Source organism: Scylla paramamosain, unplaced genomic scaffold, assembly GCF_035594125.1.
Source record: "Scylla paramamosain isolate STU-SP2022 unplaced genomic scaffold, ASM3559412v1 Contig8, whole genome shotgun sequence".
Lineage (NCBI taxonomy): Eukaryota > Metazoa > Arthropoda > Malacostraca > Decapoda > Portunidae > Scylla > Scylla paramamosain.
The window spans coordinates 1,570,756-1,597,907 of record NW_026973673.1 but is presented as its reverse complement, the minus strand read 5'-3'; the positions used below and the strand labels follow the sequence as shown (position 1 = coordinate 1,597,907).

The 27,152-nt window shown below is 40.8% G+C and overlaps 1 long non-coding RNA gene across 1 annotated transcript; it reads left to right on the top strand.

The window, feature by feature from the left end:
* The first annotated feature begins 589 nt into the window (after positions 1–589).
* LOC135096851 (uncharacterized) lies at positions 590–26,617 on the top strand. Its single transcript, XR_010265112.1, has 6 exons — positions 590–1,081; positions 10,420–10,531; positions 11,279–11,401; positions 12,858–13,901; positions 16,714–16,919; positions 24,657–26,617. It is a non-coding gene; the product is annotated as an uncharacterized LOC135096851 (long non-coding RNA).
* The last annotated feature ends 535 nt before the right edge of the window (positions 26,618–27,152 follow it).

Below are 27,152 nucleotides of genomic sequence, written 5' to 3'. Positions count from 1 at the left end.
TATTCATCATCTCTGCCATGTCAGCCAGATCCTCACACATTTGACCATTCACCTTCTTTGTTTTTCATTTTGCTCCTCACACACCTGAAGAATAGTTTTGGTTCCTCTTTACATTTGTCCATAACATCGTTCTCATAACTTGTCCTTTCTTTTGTCCCTTACACAGTCATTTCTTGTAGTGGTGTAGTTTTGCCACATTTTTGCATTTTTCACCTCCATCTAGTCCATGCCTTCTCCCTCTCCTCCCTCACTACTTCACATATTCTTTTATAGCAGTCTTTGTGTTTTTATCTTCTTTTTGTGTTTTTATCTTTCATATCAACCTTCAGTGTGATACTTTGTCAAACACATCCTTCAACTTTAACTTCACACCTTCTGTTATACCAGTCTTTGATATATCTTATCTTTGTGTTTCCTTTTGGTACACATCTTTTCACTCCCTTCTTATATATACCTAGTGACTAGTGCTTCCTGTTTCTGCACATCTTTTGCTGTAATAAAGGCACTCCATTCCATCTTACCAAAGTATCTCCTTGTTTATTTGAAGCTAGTTTTACCATAGCTAAATATTTCATCCTTATAATTTTCCCATCTACTTTCCTCTTCTTTTTCTTTGATATGAAACCTTACCATCACACAATCACTTTTTCCTACAGGATGATTGTAGTTCATGTGTTCAACAATGTCCACTTCTCTTAATAATACCAAATTTAGTCTTTGTAGTACCTCTCCTCTTCTGTGTGTAGTGTTTTCCTTGGGCTGGCTGGCTTTCTATCTTTCTGGTTGGCTGGCTGGCTAACTAACTGACTGGTTGGATGCCTGGCTAACTGGCTGACCGGCTGGCTGGTTGGTTTTCCTGCTGACTAGCTGACTGGCTGGCTATCTGGCTGACTAGTCCACTGTGGGATAGCTGGCTGGTTGGCTGGTTGACTCCTCAAGGGCAGCTGTCCCATCTCTCAAGTGGCCACATTTTGCAGGCGTCCCCAACCCCTCCCGCCCTGAGTGAAGACACCCCCAGACAAAACCTCTAAGGGGGCCAAGGGGAAGGGAGCAGCCCAGGCCCTTTCCAATGCTGAGAGAGGTATGTCACTTCACTGCCAAGAAGGAAAGTTTCAGCTTCATTTTGCATGTTGTTTGGGTTGCTTTATGAACATTTTTTTTTTTTAATATATATATATATTTTTTTATACAGTTGGTTCAGATATCCTACATGTCAATTGTTTTTGCTTTATTTATCAGTGTGTTCCTATCTTATATCTCTAGTTTTACATTGTTGTAGTTGACAGTGAGCAATTGTGTTACATCTGCACTGTTTTACTTTTATTTGTCAGCAAGCCTCTTCATCTGATACAGTTCCTGCCAGTTTGAACTCATTTTGACTCTGCAAGGGAAGTATCCATAACTCCTCATTACTTTGAGTATGAGGACAGTTTCAACTTCATCTTTATCTCTTTTGCTTTATCTTTCATTCAACAGTTTTTTAACTTAATTTGTTCGTAAATGTCGTTCCAAATCCAAAATGTTTGAAAACCGATACTATTTTCCCCACAGGAGTCATTCTAAAATAGATTAATCCATTCTCAGACTCGCATCCACCATGTCTTAGTGGGTAATGACCAACACTCCCGCTGCTAAGATGGCTGCTCCACAGCATCTCCAGCTTAGAATTTTTTTTATTCAGAAAAGCTTTGTTGAATGAACTTAGTGATACAGAACTCATCAAAAGATATTGTTTAGACCATGCTGGCTTTCTCTTTGTCACCCATGAAGTGAGGGAAGCCTTACAGAGACAGAGAGGAGCAACCCACTCGCTGCCAAAATGAAGGTGATCATAACACTTAGACATCTTGCTGCTGGGAAAAGCTACTGGAAAAATGCAGTTGTGCAGTAGTGATGGCATTGTGGGTCATCGGGAGAGCCACAGGAGGCTTGGGATTACTCCTGAGCCCCGAACCTTGTTTGTTTACATTGAGGTTCTTCAGTAGGATCACATTTAACTTATTTCAAAGATTGAATTACTGTCTTACCCTCTGTGTCTCTCCTCCAAAGGAACTATTTATAGAAACTATAAATTAGTAATAAATGGCAGCTTTTGTTACGTGTTGTAATATTTGAAATCGAGTAACTTTGTTTGAAAACCAAATTATGGTACAGTAATCAAAGCAATTAGGAGTTAAAATTTTTGTTCAAAAACAGAGTTGTTCGGAGAGGGAGACATTCAGTAACTGAGGTTCCACTGTATACATTTCTTGGATTCATTTTGTCACTGAGAAGGAAGTGTACATAATGACCTCATGTCTTCCACAAGTGGTGCACTGTGTTGTCTGGTAATGCAGCAGCCAGCTGTGGACCTCATGAGTGTTATCACCCCAGAGGTACTCATGGGGCATCACAGTGCATATTTACAGTGTAAGAGCACAGAGACCTGTGGTCATAACACGCTGCTATATTCATCCCAGGCTTTGCCAGATTCTTGATAGATGACTGTGTGTGCCAGAAAAAGCTGAAACTGTTGCTTATCTTAGCTTTTATTATACATCATTCATTTGAGAGAAGCACAGAGTGAGTGTCCCAGCAACATAATACATATTCCTTGTAACTAAAGGAATCTATACACAAGAATGAAATTACCTCATCTACCACTGACATGTTGGGATTGAAGGGTAAAATAAAGTGTGAGGTGGTATCAAAGCCCCAAGATTAATTCCATAGTACACCAACAGGTGGCTGTACAAGGATGCATGTCTGATGGGACTGGACAGTGACAGTTATCAAGCAGTCTGCCAATTGGTGTCTTTCTGTGAACTTTGTGAGCCATATCACATGAGTTTTGTGGCCTCATGCTGAACTTCATATTTCATCATGAACTGCAAACAAGAGCAGAGTTAACACCAAATTGTGTGTCAAATTCAGCAAAGACCTTTGACATGATTTAGCACATGTGTGGCAAGGAAGCAGTGAGTTATGTGAGGTGCGTCAAGTGCCATGTATTCTTCAAGAGCAGCGGAATATCTCTGGAAGATGACAAGAGGTCAGGATGATATTCCGTGAGCTCAGCCACTGAAAACATGGAAACGGTTGAGTGACGTGCAAGAGAATTGTTGGAGATCAGTGAAGGGAGTTGGTGTCAGGGTTGGTGCATCATACAGAACAGCTGAAGCAATCCCCATGTTTGATTTGAATATGACCACATAGCTGAAAAATTTGTGCCCAGGCTTCTGATCTCCAAACAGAAGGTGCCCCAGATGACCTAACCTTCACATTGAGGGTCTCCACTGGGGACAAGACCTGGATCCACACTTCATTTGTAACTTCTTCCTCTTCCTAAAGATAAAGGAAGTTGTGGGTGAAAAGGATGCCATCTTGACACCATGAAACGAGAAAGGATGGATCTAAGTTTGAAAAGTCAGACTTAAAAGGGAGATAGGAAGGAATTGGTTTTCAGATGGAGTGGTGGATGAATGGAATAGACTCAGTAATCAGGTTGTTGGTGTTGGTTCTTTAGGATTTTTAAAAGAAGATTTATGGATGGGGATGGTAGATGGAAATAGGTAGGTATATTTTGTGCAGGGACTGCCACGGGTAAGCCTGATGACTTCTGGCAGCCTTTCTGATTTCCGTATGTTGTTATGCTGTGTTCCATGGAAGAGGTTGAGCCTGAGTCACAGAAGGTGCTTAACATGCTTTGAGAACAAGACTTACTGAACACGTGTGAGCAGTGACAGCAGGACTGGGACCACTTTATTGGTGGTCAAGGTGACTGTTTTGAAGGAGTGATGCCCAAACTTAATACATGGATAAGTCTTGTAACATTTTGATATCAGTCGTCTTGTATTCTAAATCTATCAGTTAGTATTGCAGTGCCATACACTGTACATGTTCCTCCACACTCATCTCTTTTCCTGCACAGAGTAGTGATGTGTGGAGTAGGATGGGGGTTTTGAGAGAATAGTTAATGACATCATCATCTGTTCTGCTGTAATAATCTGAAATACAGTAAGGTGGTGTGGACAAATGGTAACAATGAAAGTGAATGAGTTTGTAAATGTTTATGGTTTCTCCAAATGTTGGTGCCACAAATTCCAGTGAATTTCATGTGAAATAAATTATTGGTATGTGGACTAATAAACTGCTTTTTATGAGGAGTTCCACAAAGACCAAGATCTGGGAATGTGATCTTTGAAGGAAGTTGTCTGATCTTTTTTACTACTCTGGGCAAGTTTGTATGAATGAAATGAAGGAATGCTAGAGGGAGCCAGCCAGTGAGGTGGATACTTGCTCTCAGTGGGTGAGTACTGGGGGAGAGATGACAGGGAAGGCTCTCACCACACTATTTTACAACAACAGAACAAGTGGAGATGAATAGGCAAGATGCAAGCATGGAGGCACAGTTTCAGAGAACAATACGAGGGACCCATCATGTCCATAAGCCTTCTGAGGGCAGCAAGGGCATGGAAAACATCACTGGGAAGGATCTTAATGGGTAGCATGAAGTAGTTGGAGGGTAGAGGAGAGGGAGGAACAAGCCCTGGATCTTAATGGGTAGCACGAAGTAATTGCTGCTGTTGCTCTTTTGGCCAATCACAGTGTTTCCTGCCTCTGGTCTCATCTTGAGTACCAGTTCACTCCTTCCTGATTTCAGTGCTGCCAATGCCCATCTTCACTACCCACGGCACAGTGCTACTAACGTCATCCCCCCTTTGTAACGTAGTTTTAGGAACATGAGCACGTTGAAGTTGTTAACTTTCAAAATCAAATGTAGTTATTTTAATTAAAACAGTACTTTTCATTAGTGAAGAGACAGGATAAACATTGAATTAGAAGTTTTTGAAGATGTTTCTAAGTTTTCTAAGATCAAGATTAAAAATAAAGATTTGGATTTTTCATTTTTTTTTTACTTAAAATATCAATATTGTTATCACTAGTATCAGAATCTTGGATTTATAGATTTATTGGTTATCAGTTATTGGCACTAAATCTATCACCAGTTACTGAATTATCAGTTATCACTGATAACATTATCATCATTGATTTATCATTTATTGTGATAAGTTTTTCATTATCATCGCCAGCTATGCAATTGAGTGATTGCTTTATAAGGTTTACCACTGTTTCTTTATAGCAGATATATAGTACTGTGCCTTCACTTGATGATGCAGGTAATGCAAACTTGAAAAGTCAGTAAACAAGTAATGTAATGAAGGTTGGGAACCAATGGTTTAGGACAAGAGAAAGAGTGAGGATTGTATGTCTCCATAGCACATACTATCACCTTTGTTATGCACTCAGCATACAGAGATGGGTACCCTATGACACAGAAACAGTAGTCATTCCAAGGCAAATCAGCATAATACCTACTCAGCTCCAGTAGGGGCAAAATGACAAAGGCACCTCCACTTTGGGGAATCTTGGGGACAGATTGGAAGGATAGGACAAGATGCAGATTGTGATTGGAGGAGCCCAATGGAGATGATAGGATGATAGCATAAGCAGAAGGGTTAGAGGTGAGGAAAAGGTCAAGAATATTGGGCATATCTCCAAGACAATCAGGAATACAAGTAGAGTGTTGTACCAGTTGCTCTAGGTCATGGAGGATAGCAGAGTTAAAGGCTAGTTCACCAAGATGGTCAGTGAAGGGAGAGGAAAGGCAAAATTAGTAATGACCATTGAAGTCTCCAAGAATGGAGATCTCTGCAAAAGGGAAGAGAGTCAGAATGTGCTCACTTTAGAAGTTAAGTAGTCAAAGAATTTTTCTAGCAAGAGGAGCTACTTGTAGGTGAGAGGTATACAGCACAGATAAATTTTGTTTGAGAGTGACTGTAGTCATAGCCAGACAGTGAAAAATCCAGAAGATTCAAGAGTGTGGGCACAAGAGCAATTTAAGTTGTTGTATGCATAGTTGCAACATCCAGCTTTGGGCAGAAAATGAGGATAGAGAAAGTAGGGGGGAACAAAGAAGGGGGTACTGTCAGTTGCCTCAGACACCTGTGTTTTGGGGAGGAAAAGATGAAGTTTAGTAGAGAGGTTGTGTTCTACAGATTGAAAAGAAGATGTAAGGCCACAAATGTTGCAGAAGTTATTGAAGAAAAAGTTGAGGGTGGTGTCAAGACACTCACCAGAAGAGCAGTCTGATCTGGGGACATTTGTCCTGGGGACTCCGAGGCTGGTGTAGGAGTCGCCATGATAATTTTGAATTTTGAGTGAAGGGTGTGCATGTATTAGGTGCATGTAGAGTTGTGTGAAAGAACAGAATTTTTAAAAGGCAGGTTGTGAAATGTACAGTGAGGTCACAGCTGGCTGTTCCATCTCTTTTGTCTTTCCTTTTTGGAACAGCTTTGTGGTGTGAAGGGATAGAGTAAAGATAAAAAGATTTGTCCATCTGTATACCAGGCCAAAAATCTGACACAGGATGGTCTAAACAAAGCCCCACACACACATACACACATCATTCACACTCTTAACCCTGTTGGTCCCTGGAAGAAAGGGTTATTCTTGTGGACCACCGTGCTACACCCTAAGACCAGAGTAAAAAAGATAAATGAATGAAAAGCGATAGTTGTTAGTGCGGTGATGGTCAGAAGTCAAGCTTCCTGTGCCTTGACATTTCCTTCAGTCTGGAGTTCTCTACTGACAGTCTCCTCACAAAGCCTGGGAATAGATGGGTCCTTAGACTTGAGACTAGAGGAAAACACACAATCAGGAAAGTGAGTGCAAGAGGACACTCAGCTAATGACCTCAGCTGTACAAAGATGACCAGTGTGCAGGACTCTCTTGTCATCACACAGCCTCTGCTCACACTGGCTGCCTGTGGGACTGCTGCCTGATTTACAAACACCCACTATATTTGATTTTTGACCTCTTGTTTTGTTTATTTATTTGTTTGGATTTTAATGCATTTATTTATCTTTATTATTATTGTTATTATCATTATTATTGTTGTTGTTGTTGTTGATGTTGTTGTTGTTGTTGTTGTTGTTGTTGTTGTTGTTGTTGTTATTTTATTTTATTTATTTCATTTACTGGGTTTGTTAGTGTGTCTGTTGCTAGCAGTGCTAGTAGTTCCTTTTATGGTTATTTGATTGATTTTCTTCTCCTGACCTCTGCTTTTCCTTATTATTTCATGGTTCCATTTAGATTTGATGCAGTTATAGGAGTATTATTTGTAACAATAATGGTGATAATGAAAATAGTTATGATAAAGAGTCCCAATTAATGACCATAACAAGCTCTCTGTTATAAATATTTCTTGCCATTAATACAAAAAATAAAGTGTGCATTATTTTTTGTTTGTTATTCATAATTGCATTGAAACTAGGACACACAGAATGTACACCAGGATACACACAAATGCTTACAGTGAGTGAGTGAGTCAGTCAGTGTTTGATGCAGGAGTACCAAAGTGAAATATCAGCAAAATAAGTCATGTACAATAATACACAGTGCACAATAGATAATACATGCTACATAATGAAATGATACATAACACTAAATACATATAAAAATACATAATACAAAAGACAATACATAAACAATACATAATACATAATAAATATAAGTGACACTGTAGTGCATATCTACCTTCAGCCCAAACTAAACAACAACACTATCAGTACAAGATACCTAATTAAATAAAGGATACCTAATTAACACACCGGGTCCAATAGAGGGTACCTAATTAACACACTGGGTCCAATAGAGGGTACCTAATTAACACACTGGGTCCAATAGAGGGTACCTAATTGACACACCAGGTCCAATAGAGGGTACCTAATTAACACACCTGATCCAATAGAGTAGTGGTTTCCAACCTGTGGGGCGCACCCCCCTAAGGGGGCACGAAGGGCTGCCAGGGGGGGCGTAAGCACTTCACAAAGTGGAAAAATTACTTAGTAGATGATTATATATCAACATTATTGATTTTGATGGAATACATAATTGGTTAAGTATTGAGAAAACATTTCAGATATGAATTATGAAATGTTATTGTCTAAATACAATTATAAATTATTTCAAATGCTACTAAGTAACTAAGGAATTAAACAACTATAAAAGATAGAGAGAGAAACGTGCTGTAAATATAAATATTGTAATGATTACCAGAAACAACGCATCGTTTGTATGGTTCCCATTCGGTTCACGTCTCGGACACGTCAGTACTCCAGCTTTGGGAGTTGGCTGTGTGGCCACACCGCCACAGTAGTATGAGGGTGCAGTGGTAAGACGGTAGCTCTGTGACTGTTCTGGACGTAACAAGTGCCTCGTAAATATAACTGTTAATTGCAAAATTACAAAGCTAAGGAATAGTTTTGAGCGTGTGCGTTTGTTTATTTCACTAAAATTTTGAAATATGGAAAAGTATTTGATTAAAGGCAAAAGGAAAGAAACTGAAAGTGAACCTCACTCCAGTAAATGTGATGAAAGTAGCAGGCATACGAAAACCAGAAAGTATGACGACAGATATCTCTCGCTTGGATTTACATCTACGGTTGTTAGTGGAACGGAGAGACTTCAATGTGTGTTGTGTTTAAATATTTTGGCCATGGACAGCATGAAACCAAGCATATTGAAGCGCCACCTTGAAACACAGCATCCTGAACATGTTGGCAAATCTCTGGAATTTTTTAAAAGGAGACTTGATGAATTTATTAAACAGAGGTGGGCTTTCACGAAGACATCTACCACAGCTGCAAGTGCTTTGCTTGCTTCTTATAAAGTTTCCTACATAATTGCAAGATGCAAAAAAGCTCACAACATAGCAGAAACCTTGGTATTACCCGCTGCTATTGACATGGTGGAAATAATGCTCGATGAACAAAGTGCCAACAAGTTACGCAGCATTCCTCTTGCAGATAATACAGTTGGCAGAAGAATTTCAGACATTAGTGATGATTTATGTGATCAGTTGACAGATGTACTTAAATATTTGCATTTTGGGTTGCAAATAGATGAGGCTACTGATGTAGTGAAAGATGCTCATTTAATAACTTATGTGTGCTATATATCTGCCAATGAAATTAAGGAAGATCTGTTGTTTTGTAAACCTATTGTTGGTAGAGCCACAGCTGTAAAAGTGTTCAACATGATTGACAATTTTTTCAATGAACATGGAATAAGCTGTGAAAATTGTGTTGGACTGTGCACTGATGGAGCCCAGTCAATGGCAGGACGACATGCTGGACTGCAAGCTTTGGTGAGGGAAAAGGCTCCACACACTTCATGGACGCACTGCATGCTTCATAGACAGGCACTTGCATCAGGCAGTATGAATGAAGAGTTAGGTAATTTGCTCAAAGATGTTGTCAGGGTTGTAAATTACATAAAGAACAGTCCATTGAAAGGAAGACTGCACAGTTATGTAAAGATTTTGGTGCTGAACACACTGCTCTACTGTATTACTGTGAATCACGCTGGCTATCCCGTGGAAAAGTACTCCATAGAGTGTATGAACTTAGAAATGAAATTGCTACATTCATTTGTGAAAATAAAAACAAAGATGGAGACTTTTTCACAGATTATTATTTCATTAAAAAACTTGCTTACATGGTTGATATCTTTGAGAAACTTAACCAACTGAATCAGTCTATGCAGGGGCTCCACATGAATATTTTCGCACAGAGTGACAAAATACGTGCATTTATGAAGAAAATTGAGTTATGGAAAAGGAATGTAGAAAATAACAGTTTTGACATGTTACCAAACTTGCAAGAGTTTCTCAAACATACTAGCGTACTAGGTGGAAATGAATTGTTTGCTGAGCACTCTCCTGGGGAAGTGCTCATTTTACTTTAAAGATGTAGACACAAGTGATTACGAATGGATAAGAAACCCATTTGGTGATAACTCTACAAGCACACTGTCTACAGCTGACCAGGAGCAACTTATTGATTTGTCATGTGACGGTTCGCTGAAACTTGTGTTTGATGCAGGACCTTTGGAAAAATTTTGGTTGCAAGTTAAAGATGAGTACCCTTCCTTGTCAACTAAAGCCATTGGCATTTTATTACGTTTTGTGACATCATACTTGTGTGAATCAGGATTTAGTTCAGTTGCTGTCCTCAAAACAAAATACCGTTCTCGCTCAGTAATAGAAAAGGAATTATGGGTCTCAGTTTCATCACATTCTCCGAGATTTGAGAAACTCTGCTCAGAGAAGCAAGCGCAACCATCACACTAGTAAAGGTAAGCCTATACATTCAGTCATACATAATTATATATTGTATAATTTTTTTTTATTGCTGATTTGTGCCGACTATGACAGTAAATAGCAGTATTTAAACCAGAGTGGAGGGGGCGCAGGGAACTTGTCATTTAACGAAGGGGGGCAAGAATTCAAAAAGGTTGGAAACCACTGCAATAGAGGGTACCTAATTACCACACCTGGTCTAAGTCAAAGCCTTACCACACCTGTACTATCCTCAGGTGCAGCCAGCAAGGAGGCAAGCGGCTCATCTGTCGGTGTGCGCCTACCATACCCACAGCCACACCAACGGAGGGCCAACGACACCCAAGTCTAGCCGCAGGAACTAATGTAGTAGGTGGTGTGGGTGGGAGGTGCAGCTGAGAGTGGTGGTGTGACGAGTGTGGAGGCTTAAGGCTTATAGGTGATGTAAGAGATTAGCTAAGATGTGGCTGGTGCAAAACAGTGTTGAGGTGGTAGGTGGTGTGGCTGGGTGGTGTTGCCAGGGTGGGGGGGGGTGATGCTGTGGCAGGGAGTGATGGGATGGTAATGGAGTGCTGTGATGGAGTGTTAAGCAAAAGTGCACTCATGTTTATTCATTGACTAAAGGTGATGCTGGGAATGTGGGAGGAGGACCCCTTAGGGAACAGTAAGAGAGAGAGAGAGAGAGAGAGAGAGAGAGAGAGAGAGAGAGAGAGAGAGAGAGAGAGAGAGAGAGAGAGAGATAATGTAAAATCATTTGTCATTTCATGTGATTTCTTGTGATTTATGACTGCAAAATTTACACCTAAGAATTATAAAAAAGGAAAATCATGAATCTTGAGAAATGCATTGAAAAGGAGAAAAAAATACAGATTACAGTTCATTGCAGTGCAGAAGTTTTGATGTATAAATATTTCTGAACATTCAACAATTATCTTCAAATATTTTCTTAATATTTTAATGTTTGATGACGTATGACCCTTGCTGTGGTGCCTTGAAAGCAATTAGTCAATTCACTCGTTCATAAATTGCAACCCATCTTTTTATACTGTGCCACCTTTCACTATATAGAGGACAGACAGCCATCACCACCACACATCTGCTCCTTTCTCCCTGCAGGTGTGGTGACAAGTAGTGAGGTCACCACTGAATCTGACACACCTGCTGAGCCTGACCTGGTGTCTTTCTGTGCTACCCTGGGCAACAACCGAGCCCTGCGAGTCCCTACCCTCTTCAAGCCAGGTCAGTCATGGTCAGGGGAAGCTCAAAAAATATTTCAGAACAGTGCAGGGATTATCTCCAACACAAATGGAGACCTGCAAAATGTACCTGTCTCCCTCTATATACCAGACAGGCAATCCCTCATAGGGTGGCCCAGGCAAAGCACTACACTCTCATACACGCATCATTCATACTCTTAGTTCTGTCACCTCCTGGTGGTTAGCAGTCATCTCGTAGACCACTCTGCTACACCCCAGGAACTTAGGCATAGCACATCAGGTCATATACTTGGAAAATAAAGTGAAAATACTTGCTCCTGACAAGCTTACAAAACCAATAGTGCACTTGTGAACTCCTCCTAAACTAAGGAGATAAAACACTGTTATATTAGGTGCCTAAGATTGAAAAGTAGATAGACTAAAGCACTTACTGTTTTGTGCCAGTTAGTGTGGAGTTATCACTTGGAGATTGAGAAAAGTACAAGGGGAAGAGACAGTTCACTTCTTAGCCTGGTCTGAGTGTACCATTGTTTGAGGCAGGTGTTAGGCTGGCATGTATATGGATGGACAGGAGAGACAAAGCAGCAGGAATATGGCTAGATTTAAAAACCGTGAGGATTAAGATTGTTTTCAAATTGAGTGGTAATTGAATGATAATGAGGTTGTTAATGCCAAGTAAATAGTGAGTTTCAAAAGATTACACAAATTTATGAACCAGGGTGATTGATCAAAATAGGTAGGCATGTTCAGGGACTGACTGCCCTATGTAGGGCTGATGGCTTCTTGCAGCTTTTGTTGTTTTTGTGCTCTTATGTTCTTATAAGGGAATAAAGTCTTAATGAGTAATGATGGAAGAAAAAGACAAGGTTAGTCATCAGGACCAATAATCTGGCATTGGCACTGGTGGCTCTTGGTTTGCATAAGTTGTTTTACATTAATTAGTTTAATGTGACTTAAAATATAATAAATTGAGCCCTTTCACTGCATTAAGCAACAATTTGCAGCACTAAGAAGTATGTATGAAATCTTTATAAGCATGTGCAAAAAAGAAGAGCATGAAAAAGAATAGATTTTGCAATTTTTGGTGTAGTGTAGTGTAGTGTTTGGGGTAGATCAGCAACAGACATGCCGGAGTGCTGAGTGACTGAGGAAAGATTTGACAGACAGCAGGGAAAGGGTTCATTGAATTTACGTGATCTTTTCACCCCGGCACGACCCGTCGCTGTGCTTACATAAATATTAAGGAAATTTGTTTCCTCTTTTTTTTCTGCATTTTTGTTGTTTCAGCTTTTACATTTAAGGTTGGGGTTAATAAACAAAGATAAACCATATGAATTAGCATTATTCAATTATAGGTTAGGTTAGGTAAGGTTATCACAGTGAAAGGGTTAAAAGAAATCCATCCATCCATACATATGTTCCCTTATTTACCCATATGTTTGCACCCCAAGCTGACTAACCACCACCCTGCCCACCAGACGGGGACTACCAGACTGTGGCTGACATGGTGGGTGGCAGTCACTCCATTACAGAGTCAACTACCAGTCACGAGGAAAGTTTGGACGAGGCCAGAAGTGCGTCATCCCACCGCAGGTCACGGGGACAGGAACTGCAGGCCAGGCAGGGTCACCGTCCCTCCCACGGCAACCCGGATTATAGCTATGCTCACCCTGTGAAGAAGCAGTACCTTCCCCCACCCCTCCACTGTCCTCCACTGACAGCAACAGGTGTATGAGTTAGTGATAGTGAGGTCACTGACAGACAGACTCGCCAAATTGTTCATTAGTAAAAGTTCCATGGCCACTAAGTTTGTAATCTGCTTCTGTGTTTGTATCTTTCCAGCCTTTTTATTCATTGATGTACACTTTTGCCTTTCACTGCTTCCTCCTGTAATCCATTCTATATCTTTATATATTTACATGGAAAGATATGTTTGCATTATTCTCTCTCTCTCTCTCTCTCTCTCTCTCTCTCTCTCTCTCTCTCTCTCTCTCTCTCTCTCTCTCTCTCTCTCTCTCTCTCTCTCTCTCTCTCTCTCTCTCTCTCTCTCTCTCTCTCTCTCTCTCTCTCTAATATTGAGATTCATCTCTTGTCCATAACAAAAGGGCATTTCTGTCTGGTTCCTCAGGTTGGTTGACTAACCCTAAAGCTGCAGGGGTTTTCACACATTTCTCCATTCCATATGTCTCTACTCCTTTGTGGAAAGATGTATGTTATTTAGGCAGCTCTCTTCTGTCCAAGTTTCTTTTCATCTTTATCATCATGTGTCAAGTCATCCAGTTCTGGCACTATCTTAGTGGCTGTTCTTTGTATTCTTTCAAATCTCTACATGAAACATCACCGAATTAATTAAGCTTAGCAGAAATTATGTGATGTGCCCTACTGATGCTGGTGTGAAGGCGAGGTGTTTGTAGTGAGCCGTGTGATGCCTTCCCCAGTGCTGAATATGGAGAGAGCAGCCAGGCGACAACATACACTGAAGTTTTCTGAAGAGGAGTACGACCACCCCTCCATCAAGCAAGGTTAGTGTATGGGACAGCCTGTACAGTGTGGATGGATGGATGGATATTGGGATGCATGTACAGGTGGGATATACTGTATGTTCATGTGTGGTTCAAATTCACAAATAGTATTAAGAAATTGATAGATGCTCTCACACACTGGTTGGTCTACAGTATGTACAAAATATTGTCAGCTGCAAGACCTTCTTTTTTGGCCATTTCCTTACAGTTAGGGCTTGGCACCATGTACAAGTTTCTGTCCCTTGCATCTTCCTCAGTGCCTCCCGTCCTTTGTAGCTCTGCCACGTTTCCATACCTCCATTTCACTGTCTTTCCCTCCATCTTCTTCCCTTGACTGTCTTTTTTTCAAGCTCTTTCAATCAGATCCTGGTCTTCTTTTCTTACTGTATGTTCATGCATGCTTCAAAATTCACAGCATGATAGCCACAAGCATGGTAACACTAGTGGTGACTGATGCTCTCACTCCCTGATTGGTGGACAGTAATTGCAAGATATTGTTAACTGCAAGACCACAGGTGAATGAAAACAATTCAGATGAAGAGAACAAAACCATTATATTACTTACAGAGAAACTAGGAACAGACTGGCTTCTTCCTTCTTGCACCTTTCCCAAGACATGAAGGAGACAGATCAGCAAGTTCCATGAGTGTCTGTGGCTTTGAATCATTTCATTCCTCCCTGATACCTGTCTGAAGTTTTGTAGTGTCCAGGCTGCCCTCCTCTGCCTGTGCCTCTCAGTGATCGGTTAAAGATCAGGGGAATGGGGTGGCCAGTGCTCTTATGAGTCCAGCAGGCAGTTGTGATTTTTTGGTGTGTGTGACAATGCACATTTCAAATGGCCCAAGGAACAAGTCATGCAAAAACTCTAAATGATTGTTTTGATTTTTTTTTTTTCATTTCTAGTTGAAAACACTGAATTTCCTACACCATAATTAACTAAAGGAATCATTCCTTGTCCATGGCACACATGTTTGCCATGACTACAGGACACAGACACAGTGGTCCAAGACACTTGTTGCCAGCTTGTCATACCCATTGTAGTTATTTCTTGGCAGGTGTACCAAAGCTTTTGATGTGTACAGGTAGTGAGGGATTTTTTTGGGAGAATGGCATCTGTGAAAGTGAGGGAGGGATGTTGTGTAGGCAGCGGTGGGCCACTCTGGTAGACACGTGTGTGTGGGTGTTTTGTTCTCACAGTCCTCCTGCTGTTATTTGAGGATGGGCATGCTCTCAATGTTTCATAACATTTAGTATGCATCCTGATGCCTTGTGCCCTCACTCTGGCCTCTTCTTTTGTTAGTGTCCCCTCCCCAACATTTTGTCAGCCACTTCTGCACACATCTCCTAACACCTGTAATCCTTGCTGTTCCCTCCACTGCAGTCTGTCTTGTGTAAAGTCACAGTACTCCAGTGTGCCCTTCAGTTAATTCTTTTCTGCCATCCATTGCAAAGATAATGTAATCCATATCAGTGCACATCTGTTTAAATTATTGGAAAGAAATGAGATGATGCTTTTCAAAATGCTTTATCTTTAATTGAGAGATGAGTGTTGGTCAGTGGTTCTGGTGGATGGCCTCAACTTTGAGTGAGTTGCTGGATGCATGACACTGCTCTCAACAGTCACCAGGCTGCCACTGAGCAAACTTTTACAATTCTGTCATGAAGCACCAAACATTATTTTGGCACTTACCATTTGTATTCCTGTATTGTTTTGATTGCAACTCCTACCCTTGTGATTTTGCCTGTGTTAAGTAGTTTTTTCTCTCTTCTTCTCTCCATTTGCATAAAGATCATATATGAATTCTAAAACATGAAAAATAACAATAATACTCATAATGCAGTGGGAAGTGGACTGGCGCTGGTCCCTGTGTTGCACCGTCACCCAGACCAGCTGTCACCTGGCAGTACAGGCAGTGCCACGTAGTGTGTCACTCAGCCTGTTATGTACTGCCCTTGGCACAGTGTGTGATATCAGACTGGCAAGTATGGGTCTTGTCACCACTCAGTGCTGCTACTGTGTCACCCCTCTCTCTGTGGTCATGGGTTTGCTGTGGGTAGTTCACTAAGTAGTGGCAGGGATGTGGAAACACTTGGTGACTACAGCTTATCTCCTATGTTTACTAAATGTGCAATATGACACTCCCATACAATATCGCTATGGAACGTGTCACTTATGCTGCAGCCACTAAGAAACTGTTGCTCTGCACCACCCAAGCACACTGACTGTGGCAAGGTTAAAACTTGACAAAATGATAACTGTATTATTCCCAAACACTTATTGAAGCCACCACCGTCTGGCCTGTTTACTGACCTGTGTAGTCATTGTGTGGCCAGGACAGGCTGGCTGAAATGCTGCTGCAGTGTGATGGCATGCATCCCCCCACAGGAGCAGTGGAGCTCTCCCACCACCATATGCAAAAAAAGGATTAAAATACATAAATATTTTACACTCCATTGACTTGGCAGGAGGTGCATTAGATTTAAGCATTCAGTGCTGTTCAGGTTAGAATCCCCAGCAAAAGTTGCTTTATTTCTACCAAAAACTATTAGATAATGTAGAATACATGATTATTGTAAGTTGTATATTCAGAAACATTATAGTCAAGTAAGGGCTTCAGTAGAAATATGTAAGTTTAGCTACACTTTTCAAAACAAGACAGGCAATGCACAGACCAGTGACAGCGTCGGTCAGTGGCCATGTTACCATGTTCTTGTTTCCTCAGCTGGCAAAACTATTATTACAGACTTAGTGAAGCAGTGTCACATGATAGTCCCCTGCCAGGTAACCTACATTATTGCTTCCCCCTTACAGCAGGAGTGGAGCCTCTGGAGCAGCTGATGGCTGACCTGGAGCTGGAGAAGATGGTTCAGGATGCCAGCAAGACAGCTCTTTGACACTTCCAGTAGTGGTAGAAGCCTCCCATCACCACCCTCACTCCTCTGCCACTGCTGACCAAAACACTGAGGCTGTATTCTTCAGGACCTGATTGTTGCTTGGACTTGAGGCTTCCCTGCTTGGTAACACTACTCTTAAACACTGTGGGCTTTCACTGCAACAATCTCCAAGGTTTACAGAAATGATTAGTCAGGTTCCCCCTGGATATTTTTCTCACTAGTGGAAAATCCTTTTTTAAAGTATCATTAGAATCATGAAAATCCAATAACTTCTACTCAATCCAGTTAAGTGTTATTAAGATACAACACCAAAGTGTTTGAGAATACAGAGCCACAGTTGGCTTATTGCTTTGATCTGTGGCTGAGTGTGTGAACTGGTGTCCTGAGTTCTGCATCAGGCTGTTGGTGGTTCACAGAGAGGTGGCAGCTGCTGGGTGATGAAGGTTGAGGCTTCCAGCCGTGCATACACCCCTCAGCTTCATGCAGGGAGGTGCACTATGGTGTTCTTGTCAAGCTTGCTTACACAAGTTGCTGTTGTTGTGTCCACACTTGCCTCATACAAGTAATAAGTGATTCTCAGTGAGTGTTGTGTTGTGGTGGTGCAAGATGCTGCTGAGACTGGAGTTTTGTCCCATTGTGTTGTTGGTTGGTTAACTTCCAAAGTAGAGCACTTTCTGACTCTCTTCCCTTTTGCAGAGACCTGCATTCTCGGAGTCTTCAGTGTTCACCACCAGCTTTGGCTTTCCTCTCCCTTCACTGACCATCCTGGCAAACTGGCCTTTAATTAACTTTGATATCCTCCATGACCAAGAGCAGTCAGTGCAACACCCTTCTTGTATTCCTGACCATCTTGGAGATACGCCCAACATTCTTGACCTCTAATCCTTATGCTGTCACCTTATTTTCTCCATTGGGCTCCTCTGATCACAATCTCATATCTGTATCTTGTCCTGTCACTCCACTCCCTCCTTAGGATCCCCCTAAGTGAAAGTGGCTCTGGCATTTTGCCTCTGCTAATCAGAGGGAGCTGAGGAGCTATTACCATCCCTGTGTGCTGAGCACATAACAGAGGTGATAGTGTCTGGCATGGAGGCAAACATTCCTCATTCTTTTTCTTGACCTAAACCTTCCAAACCTTGGTTTAACACAGCTTGTTCTTGTGCTATACATGATAGAGAGGTGGCTCACAAAAGGTACTTGAGCCTTCCATCACCAGAATCTCATGCACTTTATATTTCTGCCCTGAACCATACCAACTCTGTTCTTCAAAAATCAAAATCTTTAAAGATCTAACTCCCTTCATGACTTCTTGCATCTAGCCAAAAAACTTCTCTAATAACTTTGCTTCTTCATCTTTCCCTCCTTCATTTCAACCTGATGGCATCACTGCCATCTCATCTATTTCTAAAGCTGACCATTTGCTCAAATCTTTGCTAAAAACTCTACCTTGGATGATTCAGGCCTTGTTCCTCCCTCTCTTCAACCTTCTGATTACTTCATGCTACTTATTAAAATCCTTCGCAGTGATATTTTCCATGCCCTCACTGGCCTAAACCCTCGGTAGGCTTATGGACCTGATGGGGTCCTTACTTTTGTTCTTCAAAACTGTACCTCCATGTTTGCACCTTGCCTAGTCAAAGTCTTTCAGCTCTGTCTGTCAACATCTACCTTTTCTTCTTGCTGGAAGTTTACCTACATTCAGCCTGTTCCCTAAAAAGAGTGACCATTCTAATCCTGCAAACTACCATTCTATTGCTTTAATTTCCTGCCTATCTAAAGTTTTTTAATCTATCCTCAACAGGAAGATTCTTAAACGTCTATCACTTCACAACCTTCTATCTGATCACCAGTATGGGTTCCATCAAGGCTGCTCTGCTGGTGATCTTCTCCCTTTCCTTACTGAATCTTGGTCATACTCTTTAAAGAATTTTGGTGAAACTTTTGCTGTTGCCTTAGACATATCAAAAGCTTTTGATCAAGTCTGGCACAAAGCTTTGATTTCCAAACTACCTTCCTACAGCTTCTATCCTCTGTAACTTCATCCCAAGTTTCTTTTCTGACTGTTCTATTGCTCCTTTGGTAGAGGGTCACTGTTGTTCTAAATCTATTAACAGAGGTGTTCCTCAGGGTTCTGTCCTGTCACCCACTCTTTTCCTATTATCCATCAATGATCTAAATCAAACTTCTTGTCCTCTCCACTCCTAAGCTGATGATACCACCCTGCACTTTTGGACATCTTTTCATAGACATCCAACCCTTCAGGAAGTAAACACTTCACACTGGGAAGCTAGAGACTATCTGACTTCTGATTTTTCAAAAATTTTTCTGATTGGGGCAGAGCAAACTTGGTATTGTTCAATGCCTCAAAAACTTAATTCCTCCAACTGTCAACTCAACACAGCCTTCCAGACAACTATCTCCTCTTCTTCAGTGACACTCAACTGTCCCCCCCTTCTACACTGAACATCCTCGGTCTGTCCTTTACTTATAATCTAAACTGGAAACTTCACATCTCATCTCTAGCTAGGACAGCTTCTATGAATCTAGCCATTCTGAGACATCTCTGCCAGTTTTTCTCACCCCCCAGCTGCTAACTCTGTACTGGGCCTTTATCCGTCAATGTATGTAGTATGCTTCACATTACTGGGGGGGGGGGGGGTTCCACTCATACCACTATTTTAGACAGGGTGGAATCAAAAGTTTTTTGTGTTATCAATTTTTCTCTTACTGACTGTCTTCAGCCTCTTTTTCATCACCACAATGTTGCATCTCTTGCTATCTTTTACTGCTGTTTTCATGCTAACTGCTCTTCTAATCTTGCGAACTGCATGCCTCCCCTCCTCTTGCCCCTCCTCCTGCAACCTTGCAGCACAAGACTTTCTTCTTTCTTTCATCCCTATTCTGTCCATCTCTCTAATGCAAGAGTTAACCAGTATTCTCAATCATTCATTCGCTTTTCTGGTAAACTCTAGAACTTCCTGCTTGCTTCTGTATTTCCTCCTTTCTGTGACTTCAACTCTTTCAAGCAGGAGGTTTTAAGACACCTATCCTTCAAATTTCAATGATTCTCTTGACATCTCTTTCAGGACTGACTCCTCAGTGGGATCTTTTTTCCTCTTGTTTCCCTTGGCCAGTGAGCCTTAAAAAAAAAAAAGTCGTGTGTACAGTCCTTGCCTTACACCTCTTCTTGTATTCTATTCTAGGAGTTATGAAGCAGTCCTAGCAAGTCTTAGTTATGAAATATGTCATAGCTAGGACAGAATGGAGCATTCTTGTCTTAAATCCACATGGGATGGTAAGACTGAGTCCACCCTGTCTTAGCAGCTTATGACAGATGCTCCTGCTACCAAGATGGCCACCCACAACCACCCCAGCTTAGGAATTATTTACCCAGATAGGATATATTGTATGAATTTATGACACAGAACTCATCAAAAGATACCATGTAGATCATGCAGGTATTCTCTCTGTCACCGATCTAGTAAGAGAAGCCTTATAGAGTGACACAGAAAGGAGCAACCCACCTACCTCTGAAATGAAGGTGACCATAACACTTAGATATCTTTCTGCTAGGAAGATACAGGTGTGCAGCAGTGATGGCCTTGGGGATTGTTGACAGAGCCAGCCTTGTCACCAAACCACTTGAAAACTGTGTTTACATTGAGGCACTGCTACGGGATCATGTTTGCCACATTTCACACGTCTCAAAGACTGAATTACATTGAGGCACTCCTACGGGATCATGTTTGCCACATTTCACACGTCTCAAAGACTGAATTACATTGAGGCACTCCTACGGGATCATGTTTGCCACATTTCACACGTCTCAAAGACTGAATTACATTGAGGCACTCCTACGGGATCATGTTTACCACATTTCACACGTCTCAAAGACTGAATTACTATTTTACCCACTATTCAGTGTCTCTTCCTCCAATACAGAAAAACACAGGAAATATTTATAGAAGCTGTTAATTAGCAGTACTAAATGGCAGGTTTTGCTTCATCTTTTAGTATTTGAAATGAAGTAGCACTACACATAGCAGACGGTGATGATTGACAGTGTGTCAAGTTACATGTCTTGCTATCCTGCTGTGTCCTTTTTCCTCATTTGCTCCTTGGACCTTTCCACTATACCCAAGGTGGTGTCAAGATACACTTTTGGAATCAGTATTTTAAATACCTGAGAGATGTATTCCTCAAAAAATAAGCCAAAGTAGCCTTCTGCTGCAGTTTTGCTGGGCAGCTGAAGTAACAGCATGCAAATGAGGGTTAAACAAATTGTCCACTAATAATGTACTGCACAAATAAGGCATTTAATTATCATATTAATCAACTGTAATACAGACCATTGAAAAGTATGGCTCATATGCTAAATGTACATACAATGTTCATAGGTATGTACAGGAGAACAAAACTGAATACATGTTAACATGAATGAGTGGCAACAGTTATTCACCAATGGGTGATGTCATCTGTAAGATGCATGAGTTCAGAAACTAATGCCCACTGCTAAAACTTCACATAATGCACCCACAGCACCAATGAATCCAGAGGCCCCAGCAACACCAGCAGATGAGGGCTGGATGACTATAACACCACTGCTGGTGGGTGGATGGCTATGGTCCTCACAGAGGGCCAGACTCTCCTGGAAAGAGGGAAAAAAAAGAAATACAGGTAGGGCTTTTTTTTTTTTTTATGTAGGAGGGACACCACAGAAAAAAAATAATGACAAAAAAAGACAAAAACAAACAAACTGAGATGCCAATCCCTGAACAAGGTCCGAAGTAGTAGTCAAAAAATTGAAGCACAAGCATGTTAAAACCTCCCTCTTGAAGGAATTCAAGTCACAGGAAGGTGGAAATACAGAAGCAGGCAGGGAGTTCCAGATTTTACCAAAGAAAGTGATGAATGATTGAGAATACTGATTAACTCCTGCATTAGAGAGATGGACAGAATAGGAGAGAGAGAAAGAAGAAAGTTTTGTGCAGTGAGGCCGTGGGAGGAGGGGAAGGCATGCAGTTGGCAAGATCAGAAAAGCAGTTAGCATGAAAACAGTGGTAGAAGACAGCTAGAGATGTAACACTGTGGCAACGAGAAAAGAGGCTAAAGACAGTCAGTTAGAGGAGAGGAGTTGATGAGATGAAAAGCTTTTGATTCCACCCTGTCTAGAAGAGCAGTATGAGTGGAACCACCCTAGTCATGTGAAGCATACTCCATACATGGATGGATAAGGCCCCAGTACAGAGTTAGCAGCTGGAAGGGTGAGAAAACTAGTGATGTCTCAGAACACCCAACTTCATAGCTGTTTTAGCTAGAGATGAGATGTGAAGTTTTCAGTTTAGATTGTAACTAAAAGACAGGATGTTCAGTGTAGAAGAGAGGGACAGTTGAGTGTCACTGAAGAAGAGGGGATAGTTGTCTGGAAGGTTGTTTTAAATTGATAGATGGAGGAATTAAGTTTTTGAGGTACTGAACAATACCAAGTTTGTTCTGCCCCAATCAGAAATTTTGGAGATATTAGAAGTCAGGCGCTCTGTGGCTTCCCTGTGTGAACTGAAGGGTTGGATGTCTAGAGACATGGAAAAGTGCAGGGTGGTATCATCAGCTTAGGAGTGGATAGGACAAGAAGTTTGGTTTAGAAGATTATAGATGAATAATAGGAAGAGAGTGGGTGACAGGACAGAACCATGAGGAACACCATTACTAATAGATTTAGAAGAACAGTGACCGTCTACCACAGCAGCAATAGAACGGTCAGAAAGGAAACTTGAGATGAAGTTACAGAGAGAAGAATAGAAGCCATAGGAGGGTAGTTTGGAAATCAAAGCTTTGTGCCAGACTCTATCAAAAGCTTTCGATATGTCCAATGCAACAACAAAAGTTTCACCAAAATCTCTAAAAGAGATGACCAAGACTCAGTAAGGAAAGCCAAAGTATCACCAGTATAGCAGCCTTGACAGAACCCATACTGGTGATCAGATAGAAGGTTGTGAAGTGATAAATGTTTAAGAATCTTCCTGTTGAGGATAGATTCAAAAACTTTAGATAGGCAGGAAATTAAAGCAATAGGACGGTAGTTTGAGGGATTAAAATGGTCACCCTTTTTAGGAACTTTTTAGGAATGTAGGCAAACTTCCAACAAGAAGGAAGGTAGATGTTGACAGAGTTGAAAGAGTTTGACTAAACAAGAGCAAGCACAGAGGTGCAGTTTCAGAGAACAATAGGAGGGACTCGTATAAGGTCCATAAGCCTTCTGAGGGTTATGCCAGTGAAGGCATGAAGTAGTCAGAGGGTGGAAGAGAGGAAGGAACAAGGCCTACAGTAGTGCTTTTAACAAAGGTGAAGAGTTCAGCTTTAGAGATGGATGTGATAGTAGTGCCATCTGACTGAAATAAAGGAGGTAAAAAAGAAGAAAAGTTATTGGAGATATCTTTGACTAGATGTGAGAAGTCACGAGGGGAGTTAGATCTTGAAAGACTGACACTTTCTATAAATGAAGAAGTTTTTGGCTAGTCAGAGAATACACTTGGCATGGTTTTTAGCAGAAATATAAAGCACACAAAATTTTGGTGATGGAAGGCTCGAGTAATTTTTGTGGGCCACCTCTCTATCATGTATTGCACAAGAACAAGCTGTGTTAAACCAAGGTTTGGAAGGTTTAGATCAAGAAAAACAGTGAGGAACGTACGCCTCCATACCAGACACTATCACCTCTGTCATGCAATCAACACACAGACACAGGTCTCTGACAAGGAAGCAGTGGTCATTCCAAGGAAAATCAACAAAATACCTCCTTAGGTCCCCCCAACTAGCCAAGACAAAATGCCAGAGGCACCTACACTTATGGGTATCCTGAGGAGAGACTGGAGCAATAGAACAAGATACAGATATGAGATTGTGATTGGAGGACTCCAACGGAGAAGAGAGGGTGACAGCATAAGCAGAAGGATTAGAGGTTAGGAAAAGGTCAAGAATGTTAGGCATATCTCCAAGATGGTAAGGAACACAAGTAGGGTGTTGTACCAATTGCTCTAGGTTGTGGAGGATAGCAAAGTTGAAGGCTAGTTCACCAGGATGGTCAGTGAAGGGAGAGGAAAGTCAAAGCTGGTGGTGAACATTGAAGTCTCCAAGAATGGAGATCTCTGCAAAAGGGAAGAGAGACAGAATGTGCTCCACTTTGGAAGCTAAGTAGGCAAAAAATTTCTTATAGTCAGAGGAATTAGGTGAGAGGTATACAGTACAGATAAATTTAGAGAGTGACTCTGTAGCCAGATGGTGGAAAACTCAGAAGATTCAAGAGCATGGGCATGAGAGCAGGATAAGTCGTTGCGCACATAGACACAACATTCAGCTTTGGACTGAATATGGAGACGGAAAGTAGGAGGGAACAGAAATTGGGTTACTGTCAGTTGCCTCAGTGAGGAAAAGATGATGAGGTTTAGTAGAGGAGAGGTGGTATTCTACTGATTGAAAATTAGATCTAGGACCACAAATGTTACAGAAGTTAATGAAGAAAAAATAAATAAATAAATAAAAATAATATTATATATATATATATATATATATATATATATATATATATATATATATATATATATATATATATATATATATATATATATATATATATATATAAGCAGTCAATTTCTTCATGTTTATGTCTGTTACATATCTAAACTCAGGAATCTGAGTGGTTGTTCTGTTGCCCTGCTGGCCCCATGAAAGCTGATGCTTTACCATATTTGGTTGTTGTGATTTTTACACTACTGTACTTTAAGTTAAAAATGGTAATAATTTCCAAAATGTAATTTTTTTTTTTTGTTCTTTACTTACATAATTTGTCTCCCTCCCTGTCAGGGACTGGCAGTTCTGCAAATGCTGTTAGTGACAGCATCCGTAGGACAACAGTGTAGGTGGTGTCCTCTGGAGGTCCTTCACCTGCATGGAGCTAAGTCCACCTGTTGTAATACTTGAATGCGTAAGTGCTCATCTTGAAGATTTTAATCACTGCAGTGGTCACCATCTCAGACCTGACTGCCACAGGTACTTACTGTACACACTGCTATCTATAATCCAGTGCTTAGCAGGTTCTTGGTTATGGTTATCAACTATCTGGATAAATTTTACACAGCACCAACCTTAAATTACAACATGTACACAATAGCAAACTTTGGAGTTGTTTTAAGCATTGCTACCATCAGTCCAACCTAGCTAACCAACCTAACAACCTACCCTAACCTAACTCTTCCTCAACAATGTAGAACATATATTTAACCTCAACAGTGTAGAACATGTTTAAAATAATTTTTTTTTCTAGAAGTTTGGGTCCCAAAGGGTGAGCAGAAAGAAACAATTTTTATCTCCCATTATGCAACAAAGTCATTTAGGGAATTTGGTCATATTACTTAAAGCAGTGTCCAAAACATTAGTTAACGAAATTCCATATGCAGTTTACAGTTTGGTCAAGATAAAATAATAAGCAAATATGCTGCTAGTGGGCAAATTTTTACTCTCACCAGTTTTCTAATGTGGATGAAACTATTTATTTCTCGTATTTTTTTGCCTGTTTTGAATCAATATGGTTCTTGTTTTTATGGAAATCATGAGCCATTACTTTTTACTCCCTGACCCACCATCCCCTCAGAAACTAATTATTTGCAGTAAACAAAAGCAGTTAATACAAAACAGACCGATATGTACAAGAAAAAGGTAGATTGGCCCTCACAAATAAGCAGCCACTCACTGTGGCCACCAGCCAGCTGTCACACACCACCACCTAATCCAACCAAGTTAACCAAACTAACCTATGTAATCTAACAGAACGAAATAACATAACCTAACCAAACAAACCTAAACTAACTTGCCTCCCAAAAATAGATGTTTAAAAATTGCCATCAGCATTATAAATAATTTGCAGTGGGTAAATATGGGTTTAAATTACTCAATGACAATCTCTATCTGATGAGAAAAGTAAGAAAAGCCATGTTGAGACTGGTGAAAGAGTGAAAGAATTCCCTACTGTGTGGCCTGGAACCATAAGCCATAACTTCACTCACTGGCAGGAGCACTCACACCTGTTTGGTTATATCACAGCAATTCCATCCCTATAGCTCTCTAGGCCCCTGATGTGTCAACCACACCATGCTAGGTTCGCAACTATGCTAACAAGAGTGTGATAGGCAAAGCTGATGAACTCACTAGTGCCTGTAGCATGATGATGTTCTGCAGCAGCCTTGCTCTTCACGTGGCTCCGTAGGTCCTTAAACTTCCTCAGAGCTACCCACTCGGCTGACTGCGTTCACACGTGCAGCCACCTCCTCCCAAGTCTTGTTCTTTTCTGTGGTGATTCTATTGTCCAGCCTTTCCAGAATCACTGCAGCCTGATTTTACACCTCCTCCACCAAGGCTAAGGTCTCGGTGTCAGTGAACCAAGGTCTTATTTTCTTAGGAGGTTTGCTGGCCATGACTGGAATACTATGATTGGTGGCTGTGGGCACATAACAGTTTGTAAACAATGTCTTATGGCATTCTTGGTGATAACACAAAACCTTCCTGTGATTGGCTGCCTTGCGTGTTACGTTGAATCAGTGACATATCGCCTCCGGCAGCCAATGAGCACTCTTAGATGCATCCTGATGCTTCCTCCTCTGGGCAGCAATGACTGCTGCCACTGCTGCTGCTTGATCAAGGAGTGAGGATCCACACTTCCAGATTCTAACAATGCAACACCAGACATCCCTGTAAAGGATTGACATTGATGATTGACAAATTTAAAACCCTTTGAGGGAATGAAATGCAATAAAACTCAAGTGAAGACATGATCATCTTTATCTTTATCTTTATCTTTGACCTTATAACTCTCCTTAACAAATGTTCCTTTGTCAAAACCTTAAATTACTGAAAGACATGTGATGGGAATATAGAAAAATGGGTATGTAAAATCTTTAGGAAGTAAAAAAAACTTCATATGAAAGAACAAGATCTTCCAAATGAATTTATCTGAGTATGTTATGTTAACTTATGAAGTAATAATAATAATAATAATAATAATAATAATAATAATAATAATAACTATTCTCATTAAAAAAGTTATTGAAAACCCCAATACCTAAATCCCAATACCTAACATTATAGCACTTAAAGGATACATCAATACTTATACTATGATTGCAATGATGCTAATAACATACTGTACACCATGTTACAAGTGCAGATTGCTCCTTAAGAAATTAGAAAAACTATTGGGCTGTTTTGCACACTATTTACCTAAACATGTGTAGCACCATCCTCAAAAACAAAGATAATTTCTTCATCACACCTGAACTTGTACTTTGCATGAACAAAACATATTTT